Source organism: Globicephala melas, chromosome 2 (assembly GCF_963455315.2).
Source record: "Globicephala melas chromosome 2, mGloMel1.2, whole genome shotgun sequence".
NCBI lineage: Eukaryota > Metazoa > Chordata > Mammalia > Artiodactyla > Delphinidae > Globicephala > Globicephala melas.
This window is the reverse complement of record NC_083315.2, coordinates 141,379,082-141,397,442: the sequence shown is the minus strand read 5'-3', so window position 1 is coordinate 141,397,442 and position 18,361 is coordinate 141,379,082. Positions and strand designations below refer to the sequence as shown.

The window sequence follows — 18,361 nt, the reverse complement described above, 5'->3', positions numbered from 1 at the left end:
GTTATAGAAAGAAGTGTCTCTTTCCTTTACACTGAAATTTTTCCAATTACATAATTCATATTTAGGTATTTTATATGTAGTACAACTTCAGTAGGACATTTAAAGTATACGGTATAGCATATATTCAAAAGAATATTGTTGCCATAAAAACAGTCACCTTAGAAAGCTTTATTACTTATTCCTAGAATGCTGCCATTGCATAAAAAGCTTTGGGATTCAACTTTTGGAACTCCTTATCAGTCTTAACACAATCTTCATAATACTGTCAAAAGTGACAAATCTTCATTCATTTAATATAGGTTTGCTTTGGGGATATTTTTGGTGATAATTAGATGACTTATGGTATTTATTAAAAATACCATTCTGAGCAAAAAGTGTGACTATAAAGCATGAAACAAATTTTCTTATGCTGCTCTAATGACACCATCAGTAAAATATATTTATAGCTACATTCCCCTCCTTCACAGTGCCTGCTCTGTGGGTTACCACTCACGTTCTAGTATGTTGGGTAAAAATAAAAGTTCAATCATTTTATAGCCATACTTCCTACTACTTATAGATGATATAAGAAGCTCTGATAGTTTCTAAGAGTCAAAATTATTGAATATTTGAAAGTAGTCACAGTACTCTTATTTTTTAATTTAGCTAGTTGTTATTCAATGTCCTATCTTTTATTATACTATACTGAAAATGAACATTACCCCCTTGGAATATACCTGATACCAGCTACTCAGTCAGTTGTCTATACCTGCTACACGTACATAAACACATGCACAAACATATTTTTTAATTCCCTGTATACATATTTTTTTCCTAATTTGTCACCTGAATATTATCTGTCAGCTTTGCCTCCAGATGAGGTCTAGGACTATCTTCCCAACAGTAGCCATACACTTCCTTCGGTTCTTCTTTGAAAAACACTCTAATCCCACTTGGCTGCCTTGAGCCCAACTTGGCTCAAACATAACTAAAGTTGCTCCACCCCACCTTCTACTTCCAAAACAAAAGAAATAACTAAAAAGCATAATTTTTTCCTATGTTCATAAGAAGCTTCGATCACTTTTAAAGCTCTACCTCTGACAATTATTCAACTCTGCCTTTATTCTTTCCAAAAGTCTTAATTATTAACTCAGCATTTAAGACTACTGCTATTCTCAAAGTTGTACACATGAACTAAGAAATGCCCAAGAAAAAGTTTAATCAGCCATCTTGATTTTTCAAGGCAATCTCAAATTTGCCATTGCTGAGTCATCTCTTCAACCATAAGCCTTGTTTTTGATTCAGAAAAAACATATGTTGACATAAAGTGCTTACACTTAAGGGGAAGAGTTAAGGTACATTCTAGGGAAAGGTCAGTGAATGTCTACCCAGGTGTGAAAACTGGAATAGAAGAAAATCAAAATAAATCATTTTATGGAGAAAGAAGCAGAGGCCCAGAGAGGACAAATGGCCTACCCAATTTACACATCTGGGTGGCAGAACCAATACTAGTATCCAAGTCTCCTGATTCCAAGTTCAAACCTTCTCTACTTTATCCATTCTTTCAAATTACTAAACAGGGCTATACTAAGTGAAAAGAGCCAGACTCAAAAGATTACATATTGTATGATTCCATTAACGTCAAATTTCTAGAAACGGCAAAACTATAGAGACAAAATACAGATGAGGGGTTGCCTGGAGCTGGGGGTAGGAACACGGGCTGGGCAAACGGGCAAAAGGGAGCTTTCTGGAAGGTGAAAGTGTTCTAAAATTGGATTGTGATAACTGTTGTACAGCTGTATATATTTACAAAAACTTGTGAATTTTATGGTATATAAATTATACTTCAATAAAGCTATCCAAAAAATTACTATGAAATAACTCAGATTTTAGCTTTACATCTGTGGAGCTCTCAAAAAATTTTATGTCAAAAAGCATCACTAAAACACAAAGAAAACAGCCTTTTTTCCAAACTTCAGATCCTTTCCCTTCAGAATTTCCAAAAGTTAGGTACCTTACTTTCTAACCTTACATTTGCCATGGAAAGAGAAAGTGACAGGTACTATGCAAATCTACACAGAAGAAATGTGCACGATTCTTGTGAAAATACTTTAGTTATTGATCACTATTTCCTTTTAGGTAGGATTCTGCATGGCTCTAAGTGAACCTCTGTAGACAGTTATAGAATAGAGGATGTGCTCTTTTATCTGTTATCTGACAAACTGCTCCAGAACAGAATTCTTCCGTGATTTCATTTTCATCATTATAATTTGTGCCATTATAAACACTTATAAGAGTCCTTTCATTAAGAGGACCCATTCCTAACTGCATATTAGCAAGTTTCTTTAGTTTATTGTTTGTACATCCTTATTAGGTATTCATCTCTTCAAGCCTACTCAGCACAATGAGCATAGTCTTCATTTACTTACAAATTAAAAATAACATTACATCACTCATTCTATGAATGCTTTACACCTATAAGTATCAAGCTGATACTTCTACTGTTTGGACCTTAAAAATAAACAGTTTTAATTAGTGAAGGCCCAGATGTCTGTAATCACGTCAGAGGAAGCAGTCAGAATTACTCAGTAAACCTACATTTCTCATGGCTGAGACTCATTTTACCAATGCTAAGGAAAGACCTTTTGGCCCAAGAGCTTCAATTACCACCCTCCTAAACCTTAGAGTTTCACTAAACTTTCTAAAAGAGAAAGAAAGGGGGTTACAGTCAAGATGGCAGCGGAGGAGGACTCACAGTTCGCCTCTCCCCACAACTAGGGCACCTGCCAGACGCTGGTGGGGGACCTCAATGCCCAAGGAGATGGGACAAACCCCCAAGCGACTAGGTAGGACATGGGAGGACTGAGGGGGGAGGAGAAGTGTAGGCCGGACAGGACCCGTGCCCCTGAGGGGTGGCTGGGAGGGGGGAGGGGTTCTAACACCTAGAAGGACCCTCAGCGGCTTGGAGGATCAGGGTGAGCGTGCCTATCATTTCTCCTGCCCAATCATTCCCAGGAAGCCTGTGGGGCTCCCAGGCCAGGTCCTCCGCCCTCCAAGGTCCCCCTCTGGGCCACGTTGGTCCTAGGGATGTAGGAGGGAGGCAAGGGAAGAAGAGGAGAGACGGATTAGGGAGGGGCCCTCCGGGATCGGAGGATCTGGGGAGGTGCAGACGGCATTTCCCCTGCCCACTCGGGCCCCAGGAAGCCTGCTGGGCTCCGGGGCCTTGTCCCCTCCATTCTCTGGGGCCCCCTCCGGCCTCATGGGTTCTAGGGGCATGGGTGGGAGGGAGGAAGGGGGAAGAGTAGGAGAGGCGGACAGTGGGACCCTCCAGGGCTGGGGGATCAGGGGAAGTGCTGCAGGCGTTTCCCCCACCCACTCGGCCCCAGGTAGCCTGTTGGGCTTCTGGGTCTGGTCCCCTGCCTTTCGGGACCCCTCCAGCTACATGGGTCTTAGGGGCATAGGAGGGAGGATGGGGGGGAAGAAGAAGAGAGGCCAACGGGGGGGTGCCCTCCGGATTGGAGAATCAGGTGGAAAAACACCTAGCATTTTCCCCACCCACTTGGGCCCAGTGAGCTGCTGGGGTCCTGGACCTGGTCCTCCACCCTCCAAGGCCAAAGGCACTCCTAGGCCCCTCCTGCTGCCTTGAGCCTAAGCCCCATCCCTCACAACCCCCAGAGCCTTTTCGGGCCCTGTGGGTCCTAAGCATAGGCCCCACCCACACCTAAACCTCACCCCCGCCTAAGCCCCACGACCCACGGCCAAGGCCTTTTTTGGGCTTTTTTTTCCTCCTCTTTTTTACTATTATGGCTCTGTTTAAAGCTTTTGCCTTGAGCTTAGGGATATGGATGCTCAGATACTCCATCTGTTCCAGGATTCGATTAGATATATTTCAACTTTGTTAACAGTTTTGTGTGTCTCACACAAAGTATTAACTGTGCAACTGTGCCGTTTAAAAAAGAAAACAGAACATTGTTTCTACTACCATCCTCAAATATTAAGTTCTGTAAATTTATTATGTGCTATACAAAGTACTACCATACTCAAGATTTTTAAAGAGTGCTTCCTTGGTCCAGGTTTTCCTGGACTGTGGATTTCATAATTTTGTAATTCTGCCACGTTCCTTCTTGAGCTAGTCCTTTTTGTATGAGTCCCAATAAATATCTCATTATGACAAAAAAAAAAAAACTTCCAGTTGTTGTTTCATCTATATTTTTACTTTTTTATTCTTTCTAACATATCCGCTACTTTTCTAACCTTATTTTATTTTTTACTCTTTGTTATTGTTCTGCTCCTTTTTCTTCTTTCCTTTCTTCATTTTTTTTCTTTCCTTGCCACCCCACACGGCTTGTGGGATCTTGGTTCATGAGCCAGGGGTCAGGCTGGAGCTCCTGTGATGGGAGCTCCGAGTCTGAAGCACTGGACTAACAGAGAACCTCAGACCCCAGGGAACAGTCATAGGAGTGAGGTCTCCCAGAGGTCCTCACCTCAGCACCAAGACCCAGTTCCACCGAACAGCCTATGAACTCCAGTGCTGGAAGCCTTAGGCCAAACAACCAGTAAGACAGGAACATAAACCCACCCACCAAAAAAAAAAAAAAAAAAAAGAGCAAAATAAAGGAGCAAGGTAAAAACCTACAAGACCAAATAAGTGAAGAGGAAATAGGCAATCTACCTGAAAAAGAATTCAGAGTAATGATAGTAAAGATGATCCAGAATCTCAGAAATAGAATGGAGGCACAGATTGAGAAAATACAAGAAATGTTTAACAAAGATCTAGAAGAACTAAAGAACAAACAAACAGAGATGAACAGCATAGTAACAGAAATGAAAAATACACGAGAAGGAATCAATAACAGAATAACTGAGGCAGAAAACGAGTAAGTGAGCTGGAAGACAGAACGGTGGAAATAACTGCTGAGGAGCAGAATAAAGAAATAAGAATGAAAAGAATTGAAGACAATATTAGAGACCTCTGAGACAACACTAAACGCACCAACATTCAAATTATACAGGTCCCAGAAAAAGAGAAAAAGAAAGGATCTGAGAAAATATTTGAAGAGATTATAGTGGAAAACTTCCCCTAACATGAGAAAGGAAACAGTCACCCAAGTCCAGGAAACGCAGAGAGTCCCACACAGGATAAACCCCAGGAGAAACACACCAAGACACATATTAATCAAACTAAGAAAAATTAAGTTCAAACAAAAAATATTAAAAGCAGCAAGGGAAAAGCAAAAAATAACATAGAAAGGAATCCCCATAGGGTGATCAGCTGATTTTTCAGCAAAAACTTTGCAGGCCAGAAGTGAGTGGGAGGATATACTTAATGTGATGAAAGAGAAAAACCCACAAGCAAGATTACTATACCCAGCAAGGATCTCATTCAGATTCAACAGAGAAATCAAAAGCTTTACAGACAACCAAAAGCAATGAGAATTCAGCACCACCAAACCAGCTTTACAGCAAATGCTAAAGGAACTTCTTTAGGCAGGAAACACAAGAGAAGAAAAAGACCCACAAAAACAAACACAAAACAATTTAAAAAATGGTAATGAGAATATACATATCAATAATAACCTTGAATGTAAATGGATTAAATGATCCAACCAAAAGACACAGACTGGCTGAATGGATACAAAACCAAGACCCATATACATGCTGTCTACAAGAGACCCACTTCAGACATAGGGACACATACAGAATGAAAGTGAAGGGATGGAGAACGATATTCCATGCAAATGGAAATCAAAAGAAAGCTGGAGTAGCTTTCTTTTACTCGTATCAGATAAAATAGACTTTAAAATAAAGACTGTTACAAGAGATAAGGAAGGACACTGCATAATGATCAAGGAATCAATCCAAGAAGACGTAACAATTATAAATATTTATGCACCCAACAAAGAAGTACCTTGATACATAAGGCAAATGCTAACAGCCATAAAATCAACAGAAAACACAATAACAGTAGGGGACTTTAATACCCCACTTACACCAATGGACAGATCATCCAAACAGAAAATAAATAAGGAAACACAAGCTTTAAATGAAACAACAAACCAGATAGATTTAATATTTATAGGACATTCCACACAAAAGTGGCAGAATACACTTTCTTCTCAAGTGCACATGGAACATTCTCCAGGATAGATCACATCTTGGGTCACAAATCAAGCCTCAGAAAATTTAAGAAAATTGAAATCATATCAAGCATCTTTTCTGAACACAATGCTATAAGACTGGAAATCAATTACAGGGAAAAAAAACTGTAAAAAACACGAATACATGGAGGCTAAATAGTGCACTATTAAATAACGAAGAGATCACTGAAGAAATCAAAGAAGAAATAAAACAATACATAAAAACAAACGACAATGAAAACACAATGACCCAAAACCTATGGGACACAGCAAAAGCAATTCTAAGAGGGAAGTTTATGGCAATTCAATCTCACCTCAAGAAACAAGAAATATCTCAAATAAACAATCTAACCTTACACCTACAGCAACTAGAGAAAGAAGAACAAAGAAAACCCAAGTCAGTAGAAGGAAAGAAATCATAAAGATCAGAGCAGAAATAAATGAAATAGAAATGAAGAAAACAATAGCAAAGATCAATAAAGCTAAAAGTTGGTTCTTTGAAAAGATAAACAAAACTGATAAACATTTAGCCACACTCATCAAGAAAAAAAGGGAGAGGACGCAAATCAATAAAATAGACATGAAAACGGAGAAATCACAAGTGACACCGCAGAAATACAAAGGATTATAAGAGACCACTACAAACAACTATATGCCAATAAAATGGACAACCACAAAGAAATGGACAAATTCTTGGAAAGGTACAATTTTCCAAGACTGAACCAGGAAGAATTAGAAAATATAAACAGACCTATCACAAGTAATGAAATTAAAACTGTAATTCAACATCTTCCAACAAACAAAAGTCCAGGACCAAATGGCTTCACAGGCGAATTCTATCAAACGTTTAGAGAAGAGCTAACACCTATCCTCACTCTTCTGAAAAAGTGCAGAGGGAGGAACACTGCAAAATTCGTTCTACGAAGCCACCATCACCCTGATACCAAAACCAGAAAAAGATATCACAAAAAAAGAAAATTATAGACAAATATCACTCATGAACGTAGATGCAAAAATCCTGAACAAAATACTAGCAAACAGAATCCGACAACATATTAAAAGGATCATACACCATGATCAAGTGGGATTTATCCCAGGAATGCAAGGATTCATCAGTATACACAAATCAATCAATGTGAAACACCATATTAACAAATTAAGGAATAAAAACCATATGATCATCTCAATAGACTCAGAAAAAGCTTTTGACAAAATTCAACACACATTTATGATAAAAACTCTCCAGAAAATGGGCAGAGAGGGAACCTACCTCAACATAATAAAGGCCATATATGACAAACCCACAGGAAACATTATACTCAATGGTGAAAAACTGAAAGCACTTCCTCTAAGATCAAGAACAAGACAAGGATGTCCACTCTCGCCACTCTTACTCAACATAGTTTTGCAAGTCCTAGCGACAGCAATCAGAGAAGAAAAAGAAATAAAAGGAATACAAATTGGAAAGAAGAAGTAAAACTGTCACTGTTTGCAGATGATATGATACTATATATAGAAAATCCTGAAGATGCCACCAGAAAACTACCAGAATTAATCAATTAATTTCCTAAGGTTGCAGGATACAAAATTAATGCACAGAAATCTCTGGCATTCCTATATACTAACAATGAAAAATCAGAAGGAGAAATTAAGGAAACAATCCCATTTATCATCACAACAAAAGAATAAAATACCTAGGAATAAATCTACCTAAGGAGATAAAAGACTTGTACTCAGAAAACTATAAAACACTGATGAAATGTGTTTCATCAGAAATCAAAGATGACATAAACAGATGGAGAAATATACCATGTTCTTGGACTGGAAGAATCAGTATTGTGAAAAAGACTATACTACCCAAAGCAATCTACAGGTTCAATGCAATCCCCATCAAATTACCAATGGCAGTTTGTACAGATCTAGAACAAAAAATTTTACAATTTGTATGGAAACACAAAAGACCCTGAATAGCCAAAGCATTCTTGAGAAAGAAAAATGGAGCTGGAGGAATCAGGGTCCCTGACTTCAAACTATACTACAAAGCTACAGTAATCAACACATTATGGTGCTAGCACAAAAACAGAAATATAGATCAGTGGTACAGGATAGAAAGCCCAGAGGTAAATCCACGCACATGTGGTCACCTAATTTATGACAAAGGAGGCAAGAACATACAGTGGAGAAAAGACAGCCCCTTCAGTAAGTGGTGCTGGGAAAACTAGACAGCTACATGTAAAAGAATGAAATTAGAACACTCCCTAACACCATACACAAAAATAAACTCAAAATGGATTAAAGACCTAAATGTAAGACTGGACACTATAAATCTCTTAGAGGAAAAACACTCTTTGACATAAACCACTGCAAGATCTTTTTTGACCCACCTCCTAGAGTAATGGAAGTAAAAACAAAACTAAACAAATGGGACGTAATGAAACTTAAAAGCTTTTGCACAGCAAAGGAAATCATAAACAAGACAAAAAGACAACCCTCAGAATGGGAGAAAATGTTTGCAAACGAAGCAACGGACAAAGGATTAGTCTCCAAAATATACAAACAGCTCATGCAGTTCAATATCAAAAAAACAAAAAACCCAATTAAAAAATGGGCGGAAGACCTAAATAGACATTTCTCCAAAGAAGACATACAGATGGCCAAGATGCATACGAAAAGATGCTCAACTTCACTAATTATTAGAGAAATGTAAATCAAAACAACAATGAGGTATCACCTCACACCATCATCAAACAATCTACAAACAATAAATGCTGGAGAGGGTGTGGAGAAAAGGGAACCCTTTTGCATTGTTGGTGGGACTGTAAATTGATACAGCCACTATGGAGAACAGTATGGAGGTTCCTTAAAAACCTAAAAATAGAATAACCATATGACCCAGCAATCCCACTACTTGGTATACACCCTGAGAAAACCATAATTCAAAAGGACACATGGGGCTTCCCTGGTGGTGCAGTGGTTGGGAGTCCACCTGCCGATGCAGGGGACACAGGTTCATGCCCTGGTCCGGGAGGATCCCACATGCCGCGTAGCAGCTGGGCCCATAAGCCATGGCCGCTAAGCCTGCACGTCCAGAGCCTGTGCTCCACAACGGGAGAGGCCACAACAGTGAGAGGTCCACGTACCACAAAAAAGAAAAAAAAAGGACACATGCACCCCAGTGTTCACTGCAGCACTATTTACAATAGCCGGGACATGGAGACAGCTTAAATGTCCAATGATAGATGAATGGATAAAGAAGATGTGGTACATATATATACAATGGAATATTACTCAGCCATAAAAAGAAACGAAATTGGGTCATTTTATAGATATGTATGGACTTACAGAGTCTGTCATACAGAGTGAAGTAAGTCAGAAAGAGAAAAACAAATATCATATATTAACGCATATACGTGGAATCTAGAAAAATGGTACAGATGAACCTATTTGTAGGGCAGGAATAGAGATGTAGAGAACGGACGTGTGGACACAGGGTGGGCAAGGGGAGGGTGGGACGAATTGGGAAATTAGGTTTGACATAAATACACTACCATGTGTAAAACAGATAGCTAGTGGGAACCTGCTTGTATAGCACAGGGAGCTCGGCTCAGTGCTCTGTGATGACCTAGATGGGTGGGATGGGGGGGATGGGAAGGAGGTTCAAGATGGAGGGGATATAGGTATACAAATAGCTGATTCACTTCATTGTACAACAGAAACTAACACAACATTGTAAAGCAATTTTACTCCAATAATATATATATATATATACACACACACACACATATACAATAAATAAATAAGGAAGAAAAATCTGAAACTTATAAAAAGAAAACAAAATATTTAGCCTGGCTTAAGCTCTAATTTTAAATAACAGATTTTCTCAAAATTACAATCTTTTGCCATTTGGTAACTGACTGAATTAAGAAGTTATTCACAAAACTCAAGACACACAAAAAATAACAATCTCTAGTTAATACATCTCTTTCAGGTATAAGTACAATTCCATGTGTTAAAGAAATCGAATCAGTCAGATCTCTAATGATTAGGGCCCTAATTATCAAACATACACTTTCTCCTTATGAACTTTCCACAATAACTGGCTTAAATCTGCTAAAACTACTGCCATGAATGGAGAACACTGCTGTCCATTTTAGTTTCAGAGCTGGTTCTCTTCAATGGACACAGGTTCTTATTGTTTGGGGCAGTTTTTTTTTTTTTTTTTTACATTATATTATTGCAATGAGGGACACGAAGAAGGTGAAGAGATATTCTAAAAACAATTCCTTGTATTCAGAAACTCCATAGATGAAGACAGAAATAGCAGAGGAGGCATGAGACTGCATTCCAAGAAACTGGAAGAAGGGATTACCATATACTAACAGTAGGCAGAACAATAATGTGACTGATACAGGACCCTTAACAATGAACCAAAATCTCCCATACCCCTTTTTATACAGAGTTACAAAATCATTTTTAATAAATAATATTGAACCCCACATCAACTGAACTTCAAGTCTCTTGCCTACTGCTGCAAAAGAAAATGAAATCATTATAATAAACTTATTGTAACATAAAAGGTAATGTTGTACTAGGAAATGTTCTATGAACTCTAAGGAGACAAAAACCCTACAAAGATGGTAAACTCCCACATTTTCCACCACTGTTGGGAGAGGAAAGACAACAAACAGGGAGAAGAAGGAAGTGGATGGAGAGGAAAAAACTGAAGAAATCTCCCTTAACTCCAAATAAGGCAGGCTCATCAACCAGTACACCCCCTCTCTCAACCCCCCTCCCTTCACTGACTGTCCCGAAGCTACATACTATATTTTTCCACCTTTACTACTTTATCAAGATATTACAACAAATTATATTTTAAAAATTATACAAGTGATTTTAGAAACTAGATTATGGAACGTTAGTATGCTTTACAGTTTGATGGTTTGTAAATATCATTTTTTACTACAGGCAAATTTACTCTGGCTCTAGGTATTAATGGCATATTAAATGGCATTTATCTCATCTAAGGGATAAAATGTAAATAACCAGCCATAAATTAGTATAAATTTAAAACTCATTCATGGTTCATTAACAGTCTTAAATGAATCTTTACAGACACAAAACAGGTTCATTTTAGTTGTATATTTGAGGTAAATCAAATATAACAATCTCCCATTTTCACTTTACTTTTGTTCATTTATAATCAGAAAGTTACAGCATTTAAAGTTCATATAATGTAATGCTTCTCATAACTCAGATTGTAAAATAAACATGACCTTAATTTCCCATTTACATCTAAATCTAAGATTAGTATCAACACTTTATTTTGTAATGTGAACTTTATTTACACTAACCAGTCATAGAGACTGTGACAAGTAGAAATGCTAAGTCTGATCTTCTTAACATAAATGTTAAGTCACGTTTACTCAGTTTATCCTTGAATCAGTTTAATTAAAAAAAAACCCAAGTTCTAAGATATAATAAATATAGGGAGCATTTCAGTAGTGATCTTCAAAGTTTTATTCCAGTGCTTTAATGAAGAGGTTATATTACAGACCAGTGCAAAAGAGAACGACAGCAAAGGCAAGTTTGAACTACATCTGTACCAGCCTTATATTGATATAATTTGTCAATTTTTTAAAAAACTTAAAATTCAAAACACATTTCCCCTTTGCATGTCATTTTCTCACACAAAAACTATCACAAAAGATATTTTTAAAAAGTAGTAAATCAGTGTGGTATTGGGTTTTAGCAAATAAAGTCTATTTTTTTAAAAAAGTAAATGAAGTTAACCCTATAGCTCTACTTTCTGTAAAGAGTATGAATAACTCTTACATTGAAATACATGGCATAAACCCCTTGGGCCCTTATGTGCTCTTCCTCCATTAACAGGAAAATCTACAGTATTGTATAGTCTAAGCTATATGTTTAGAATATTGTACATATTGATATAAAGTCATTTAATCAAGGAAGAAAAAGCTATGCCAAGTGAATGATATGATTCATTTTATTGGTCTGAATTCCTAATTATTCCAAGGAGAAAACTGTGGGATGATGGAGGATGGCTGGAGAAGGGGAGATGTAGGCAAGAGAGTAGAATGTAGAGAGAAAGGAAGGTTGAGACTTGAGACTGATCTGCTTATATATATATATATATATATATACACACACACACGTATATATACACATATATATACATATATATCTTAAATGCATACACATCCCCATATAACATTCTTCTGTTCGGAATTTTAAAAGGGTTTTTTTTTTTAATCAGTTGTAAACATCTTTTACTTTTAAACATGTTTTTCTCATTATAACAAACTACAATTTAATAACAATTCAAACTGCAAAACCATATACTATTTGGTACAGAAATATAAGCCAGAGAATCATCAAGAGAAGAAACAGGGAAATCTTGTAGCAGTCTCTAAATCCTACACCTACTATACTACAGTTGACTGCAGAAGACTGGAAGTTGATGTTTCATCTGAAAAGTACCAATAGGACCAGTACTGAAGCAGAGTAGAAAATTACTATAAAAGCAATACTTCTGGTTTCAGAGTTGTTTAGAATCTTAGTTTTGTTTTATTTTTAAGTAAAGAAACTTATTTACATGTTTATTTTTATATTTACTCTTATGATTATGAAATGAAAACACTTTCTTTTGCTTTTATAAATGTGCTATAATATGAAATGGGTGCGTTCACCATTTAATTAAACCAAGAGATTTACTAAATTTATTTTAGTAAATTTATAGTAAATCAAAAATAATCATTAAAGAAATGAAAAAAGATATAAAAATATTCTAGAATGTCTTATAAAACTGATTAATTTACAGCATTAACCCCTTAAATATAGTAAACACCTTACTATTCTGTATCTTACAGATATTTTAATTTTTTTCAAAGAATCTATTTTTTATTTTAGCAGCATTGAAATTCTATTTACACAATGAAGAGCAATGGAGGACAACCAACCAAACCACTACCCTCAGAAAACTAAATATTCTATTGATTTTAATATACACACTATCAATTCTACCCTTGAATTTGAAGAATATGTGACCTGTGAGAAGTAAAATCAAAACCTAACTGATTACGGTTCAGAAACCTAAATAAAGTGCCATAGATCAAAAAATAACTGCTTCATATTCAAAGGCACAAGTTCAACTTCACAGATCGTCTGGACTCACTGCATTATACTGCAGGAGAGAGAGGTTAAGAAGTGACCTTGGGATCCTGCTCTCCAGATGTCTGAGGGATCCATTTCTTTATTAAAAGTATCTCTACTTTTGATAAATACCTAGCTTACTACACACTTGATGTCTTTGCTCTTATAAGACTCTACTTGAAGCTCTTTTGAAATTTTAGGACTGTAGATATTATAAAGAAAAAATTTAAGAAGATGCAACATGCACAAAGGGTCAACATATACTCCTTCCTTTCTGATGCAATGCACAAGAAGGTTAAGAAACTACTATCATACACCCTTAAGTTTAGGGACATATTTTCAGAGATTTTAAATCAGAAATTCAATAAACGTTACGCATTTACTTCCCATTATTTCAGATCATGAAAGATATTTTTAACTAATTTGTAATATACTATATATATATATATATATACTCCACAAATAACGATCTACAGACATACATCCATATAAAAATTCCCTTATTCTTTTAACTAAAAATTAAGTTTATGTTTCTTCTGGTCATAAAAATCCAGTTTGGGGTGTTTTAAAAGTTCAAACATATACTAAGCCATGCTTTGCTTTGGCACTAGCTCCCCCTCCAGACCAACCTACTGATATAACTGCACTTAAAAAAACAAACAAGTAAGAAACACAAGTTTTTCCAAGCCACTAGTAATTTCAAAATTCACCACTTTTAAAGACACTCCAATTCCTTAAAATAACTAGTTAAAATCTGTAACCAAACGCTGCAGAATGTAATCAGAGGTACTGTTTTTTCAATTCCATATGTCTCAAATAAAACTGACTTGTAGGGAAACAACTTCAAGTGACTATTTCAATTTAAGAACATCCTAAAGTACAATCTATATGATGCTATATTTTATGGAAATTATTTTGATCACTAGCCTAATAAACCACAACATACTCTTCATGTTAACTCACTGCTTGATCAAAGACACATTTTGCATGTTTCTGCAATCTATGCAACTTTCATTCCAGCTGTTCAGCAATTCAAGAATTCTCAGTTTATAAAGCAGGAAAAGAAAATTCATGCCTCCAAACCATCCTTCTATGTTCCTTAAATCCTATTCGTTTCTAACTCCCCGCATTTTTACATATTAAGCTGTAAAATCACAATTTCAAATGTTTGAATTCCCACCCTATCCCTACTATTGTAGTAGTTATAAATCAAGTAATTAAGACTTTCTATATACACTTTATGATATATTTCACAAGGCTAGCAATGTATGCAGCCTTATTATACGGCATAGGATTTTAGGTTAATTTTAAGTTATTTTTGAAGAAGAGAGAATACAGCTTATACTTCAGTATAACTCTACAGTGCTGCAAATTTCTCTCCTAAAATGCTTCCTATATGATGCACCCTTTAAAAGAAGTATGCATAAAGACAAAATTTAATCAAAAAAAATAAATATGCACTTAACCCCAAGAATAACAGGGGATAAAGAAACTATAATTAAACCTTGCCTGCAGTTTCTAAAGAGAGCCAAGCCAAAGTTCAATCAGTTACTTGTGATGAGTTTAATTGTAAACTGATAGAAAACTTTTGTCGAAATTTGGTCTGCGTTCCCTTGAGGTTTGTGGTTTCTTTAGGAGGTTCTGGCTTTCCCAGGTCCACTTTCTTTAGTTGGCTTAAGTCAACTGTAAATTAATTCAAACATGGGAAGAAGAAACAACACCTCTCCCTGCCTCTATCCAAGGCCTCAATCAAAAGTAATATACAGCAAAACGCTAAAGCTCACCAAGGATAAATTTTAACCACGATACTGCCATTTAACTTAAGAAATACACTGCATCTCCGACGTTCTGTGGGGCTGAGGATTGCAAACCCCACTGTGAGTGAAAAACAGGTGCTGCACACGACAGCCCACTCACTCTTGCAGGGCAAACCTTTAACTAATAAATAGGGACTCACTTAACCTTCCCAAATAAGTTTGGATACTCTAAAGCCGCAAACTCATCATTTCCACATCAAACGGGGGTGCAGCGGCACTCACACCGTGCACTGCCCTGGCACTGGCCCCTCGCCGGGAGCGGATCTTTGCACGGGTCCACTCCCCGATTTCCAGCCGGAGAACCACTCACGAAAGCCCCTAACGCACAGGAATGCTCTTCCCCACTGTCTGTAACAACATGGAGCGAGTTGCTGGCGAAAAGGTAGGTAGGTGTATTGGAGAGAAGAGGGACACCTCCCACCCCCGCCCCCATCCCTTCTCCTCTCCTCGGCTTCGGCCCCTTCCCTAACCAAGGATGCGCGACGCCGGGGGCAGCCGCCGCGCCGCTACACGCCCCTGCCGGGGCGGCAGGCGCCCCTAGTCCCCTGCCCGCGCCCCCCGGGCACCGCAAAGGCACCCACCAGAGGGTCCCGGGGGCTCCCTCCCCACTTTCCCCGGAGCCGCTGGATAAGCAGCAGCAGTGGCAGCAACAGGCCCGGGGGGTTGCCTGGGGAAAAAGAGCAGCGACGGCCGTCAGGCACCTCCCCAGAGCCTCCTGAGATTCCGCGCTTGCCCAGCCCCAGACCCCAAGACGTGCGGGGCCGGCTCCCAAACGCCCCCTTACCCGAAGCGGGAGCAGAGGCGGTCTCCGCAGTTCCCCAGTCGCCGCCGCCGCCGCTACAGCCCTCAGCCGCAGCTGCCCCGCGTTGGGGTAGTGGGAGGGGTGGCTGGGTGGAGGATGCTATTCCCTACTGAAGGAGAGGAAGAAACGGAAACAGGAACCGCCGCCGCCGCCGCCGCTGCTTAACGGAGCCTTAGGCGCCACTGACTGAGGGAGAGCGCGAGGCGGCGCGAGCCAAGCAGTCGCTGACAGCGCGAGACCGAGCGTGAGCCGGGTCCCGGGCGCGCGACCCCGAGCAACGCCGGCCCCATTCCGCAAGGAGAGGAAGGGGACGGGGCGGCCGGGGGCTGGGAGGGGGCGGCGGCGGGCGGGGGCCTGGAGCGGAGGGAAACCGGCTACTCCGGTCGGCCGGAGATAACACGCGCACGCGCCGGAGCTGCTCTGACAACGAGCGCAGGCGGGGAAGCCTCGGCTAGCGCAAGCGTGCGCGCGCGAATGGGGGCGCGCGCCCCTCAGCGTTCCAGGCTTCTAGGAGAAGGCGCGCATGCGCTGGCCGCTGCCACCTACGGGGACCCCGGCATGTGCCAGGGCTTCTCCCTGCCCCCTTCTCGCCGCGCCCGTTGATAACGTAGTCGCAGCATCCACCGCCCGGCTGAGTTGCGGGCTACAGCGGGACACGGAGACTTCCAGCAGGGCAGCAGATGTGCGCGCGGGCGCCGGCTCCGACACGAGCGTAGGCCGCCCTCTACCGCCTGAAGGCCGGAGGCTAAAGGGGGCGCGAGTGGAGCCGGGCTCTCCACTCCAGGGAGCGCCACCTCCGGGGAATGCCGTATTCTCTACCGCCGGGAAACGGACTGGCCCGTGCCAGTTCAGCCCGCGGCCCTAAGGAGCACTGGTATTGGAGATCTGGAGCAGGCTCCTTGCTACTTTTCAGGAGTGATCGCTGCTGCTCAGCCCCTGCAGCCCAGGTCTGGCCGCTCCGCTGCAGCTTGCAGCACGATCATAGAATGGCATCACAGCCACATGCGACTAGCGAAGCCCTGTTTTATCTTGTGAGAGCTGGTCTTCCACATTCACCCCGACAGAAAGACCCACACACACACACACACCCGCCGCCACGAGGGCCCGAGTTCGGTGCCTGGCCTCTCCCCCGACCCACGGCTGCAACAGCCCCTCCGAAGCGGAAGTTTATTCAGTACGGGAAGGAGAACATGGGGCGGGGGGGAGGGGGCTATTCCCTAGGATGCTTCCTACCGCTCGGACTCGGGAAATTCCTGGCGCCCGCGATGCAGAGCAGTGGGCCGAAGAGCTAGACCAGTCAAGCCCAGACGGCGAGCTGAGCCGGAGGACCTGATCGCGCAGCCCAGGCACACAAAGTAGTCGCGGGCCGAGGGGAGTGCCATGGAGGCCAATCAGAGACGCGAGCCGCGTGAGTGGAATGCGAGCCGGCCAATCAGAGGGTGGGAGGATGAGCTTCCCGTACCGAACTCTTCCCTGTAGCCTGCGGACCCAGATCCCAAGCCTGGGGTGCAATACCTTGGGAAAGGAAATGGTGCCCTAAACACAAAAAAATTATTTCTCTAGACTTGGGTGTTTTTAAGTAAATGCCTTAGGTACTTATCCCAGAGCAAAGAGCGGCGGCCTTTTACATGCCGAGTATGAACGGATCACAGAAAAGAGACCTAAGAGGCAGTGGTCTGCCAAGACTGCAATCTGCCTAAAAACACTAATAAATTTACATTTTTACTGACACCTTTTTATAGGCCAGAAACTGTATTACAGAAATACAAATAAGATGCTGCTGATTCAAAGAAGAAAAAAGTTCCTGTCCTCAAGAAGTTCAGTTTCCTCTGAAAGAGGTTTGCTGGACCTTATGACTGGTATTTATCCTCAGACCTTTAAACAAAAAGCTGTCAGCGAAGTGGTAGTTTCCAGTCATTTTATGATTGTTATCTCCCTGTAAGAAGAGAAATTTGAGAGAAAAGTAGACTGACTTAGCTAAGGTCACACAAAAATATACTGGCAGAGCCAGAATGATACTCTAGCTCAGAGTTTAGACACCATCATTCAACCATCATTTATCTAACCCATGGGTGCTATCCTCCACTGAAGAGGTTTCTGCTCTAAGCTTATAAATTGAGCAAAATTCTGCTATAAGAGCCACATACTTTAGTTGTTGGAAATTATCAGAAGTTTTAGGCTTATGACATAGTAAGATAGATTAAAGCCAAAGTCTTATCAGTCAAACTCTAGGTAATTTTTAGAAGTCAGAGATGAGGTGGATATTTACTTTTTAATTTAAACAGCACTTTAAAAAAATATTTTAGCAAGCATGTTTAAAGCTTACCTTGTATAATATTTTAAGATCTCCAACTTCAAAGCTTTAATTTATATTTGCCTCAAAACATCTGGGTTTTTTAATCTGGGCTTCATTTTTCCTTTCCAAAAACCTAGGCATTGAAATATTTATATTCTCT

The 18,361-nt window shown here is 40.1% G+C and overlaps 1 protein-coding gene across 9 annotated transcripts in view; it reads right to left on the bottom strand.

Annotated features, from left to right (window-relative positions):
* FUT8 (fucosyltransferase 8) overlaps positions 1-17,254 on the bottom strand; it is a 324,493-nt gene extending 307,239 nt beyond the window's left edge. For 5 of the 9 annotated variants that reach the window (XM_060294920.2, XM_030855258.3, XM_030855265.3 and 2 more), the window contains exon 1: positions 15,888-16,515. The gene's annotated coding sequence lies outside the window, so the exon portion shown is untranslated. Of the gene's footprint in view, positions 1-15,887; positions 16,516-17,138 lie in introns of those variants that run through there. The other 4 variants (XM_060294921.1, XM_030855259.2, XM_060294923.1 and 1 more) reach the window with 2 other exon arrangements.
* Between the last annotated feature and the right edge of the window lie 1,107 nt (positions 17,255-18,361).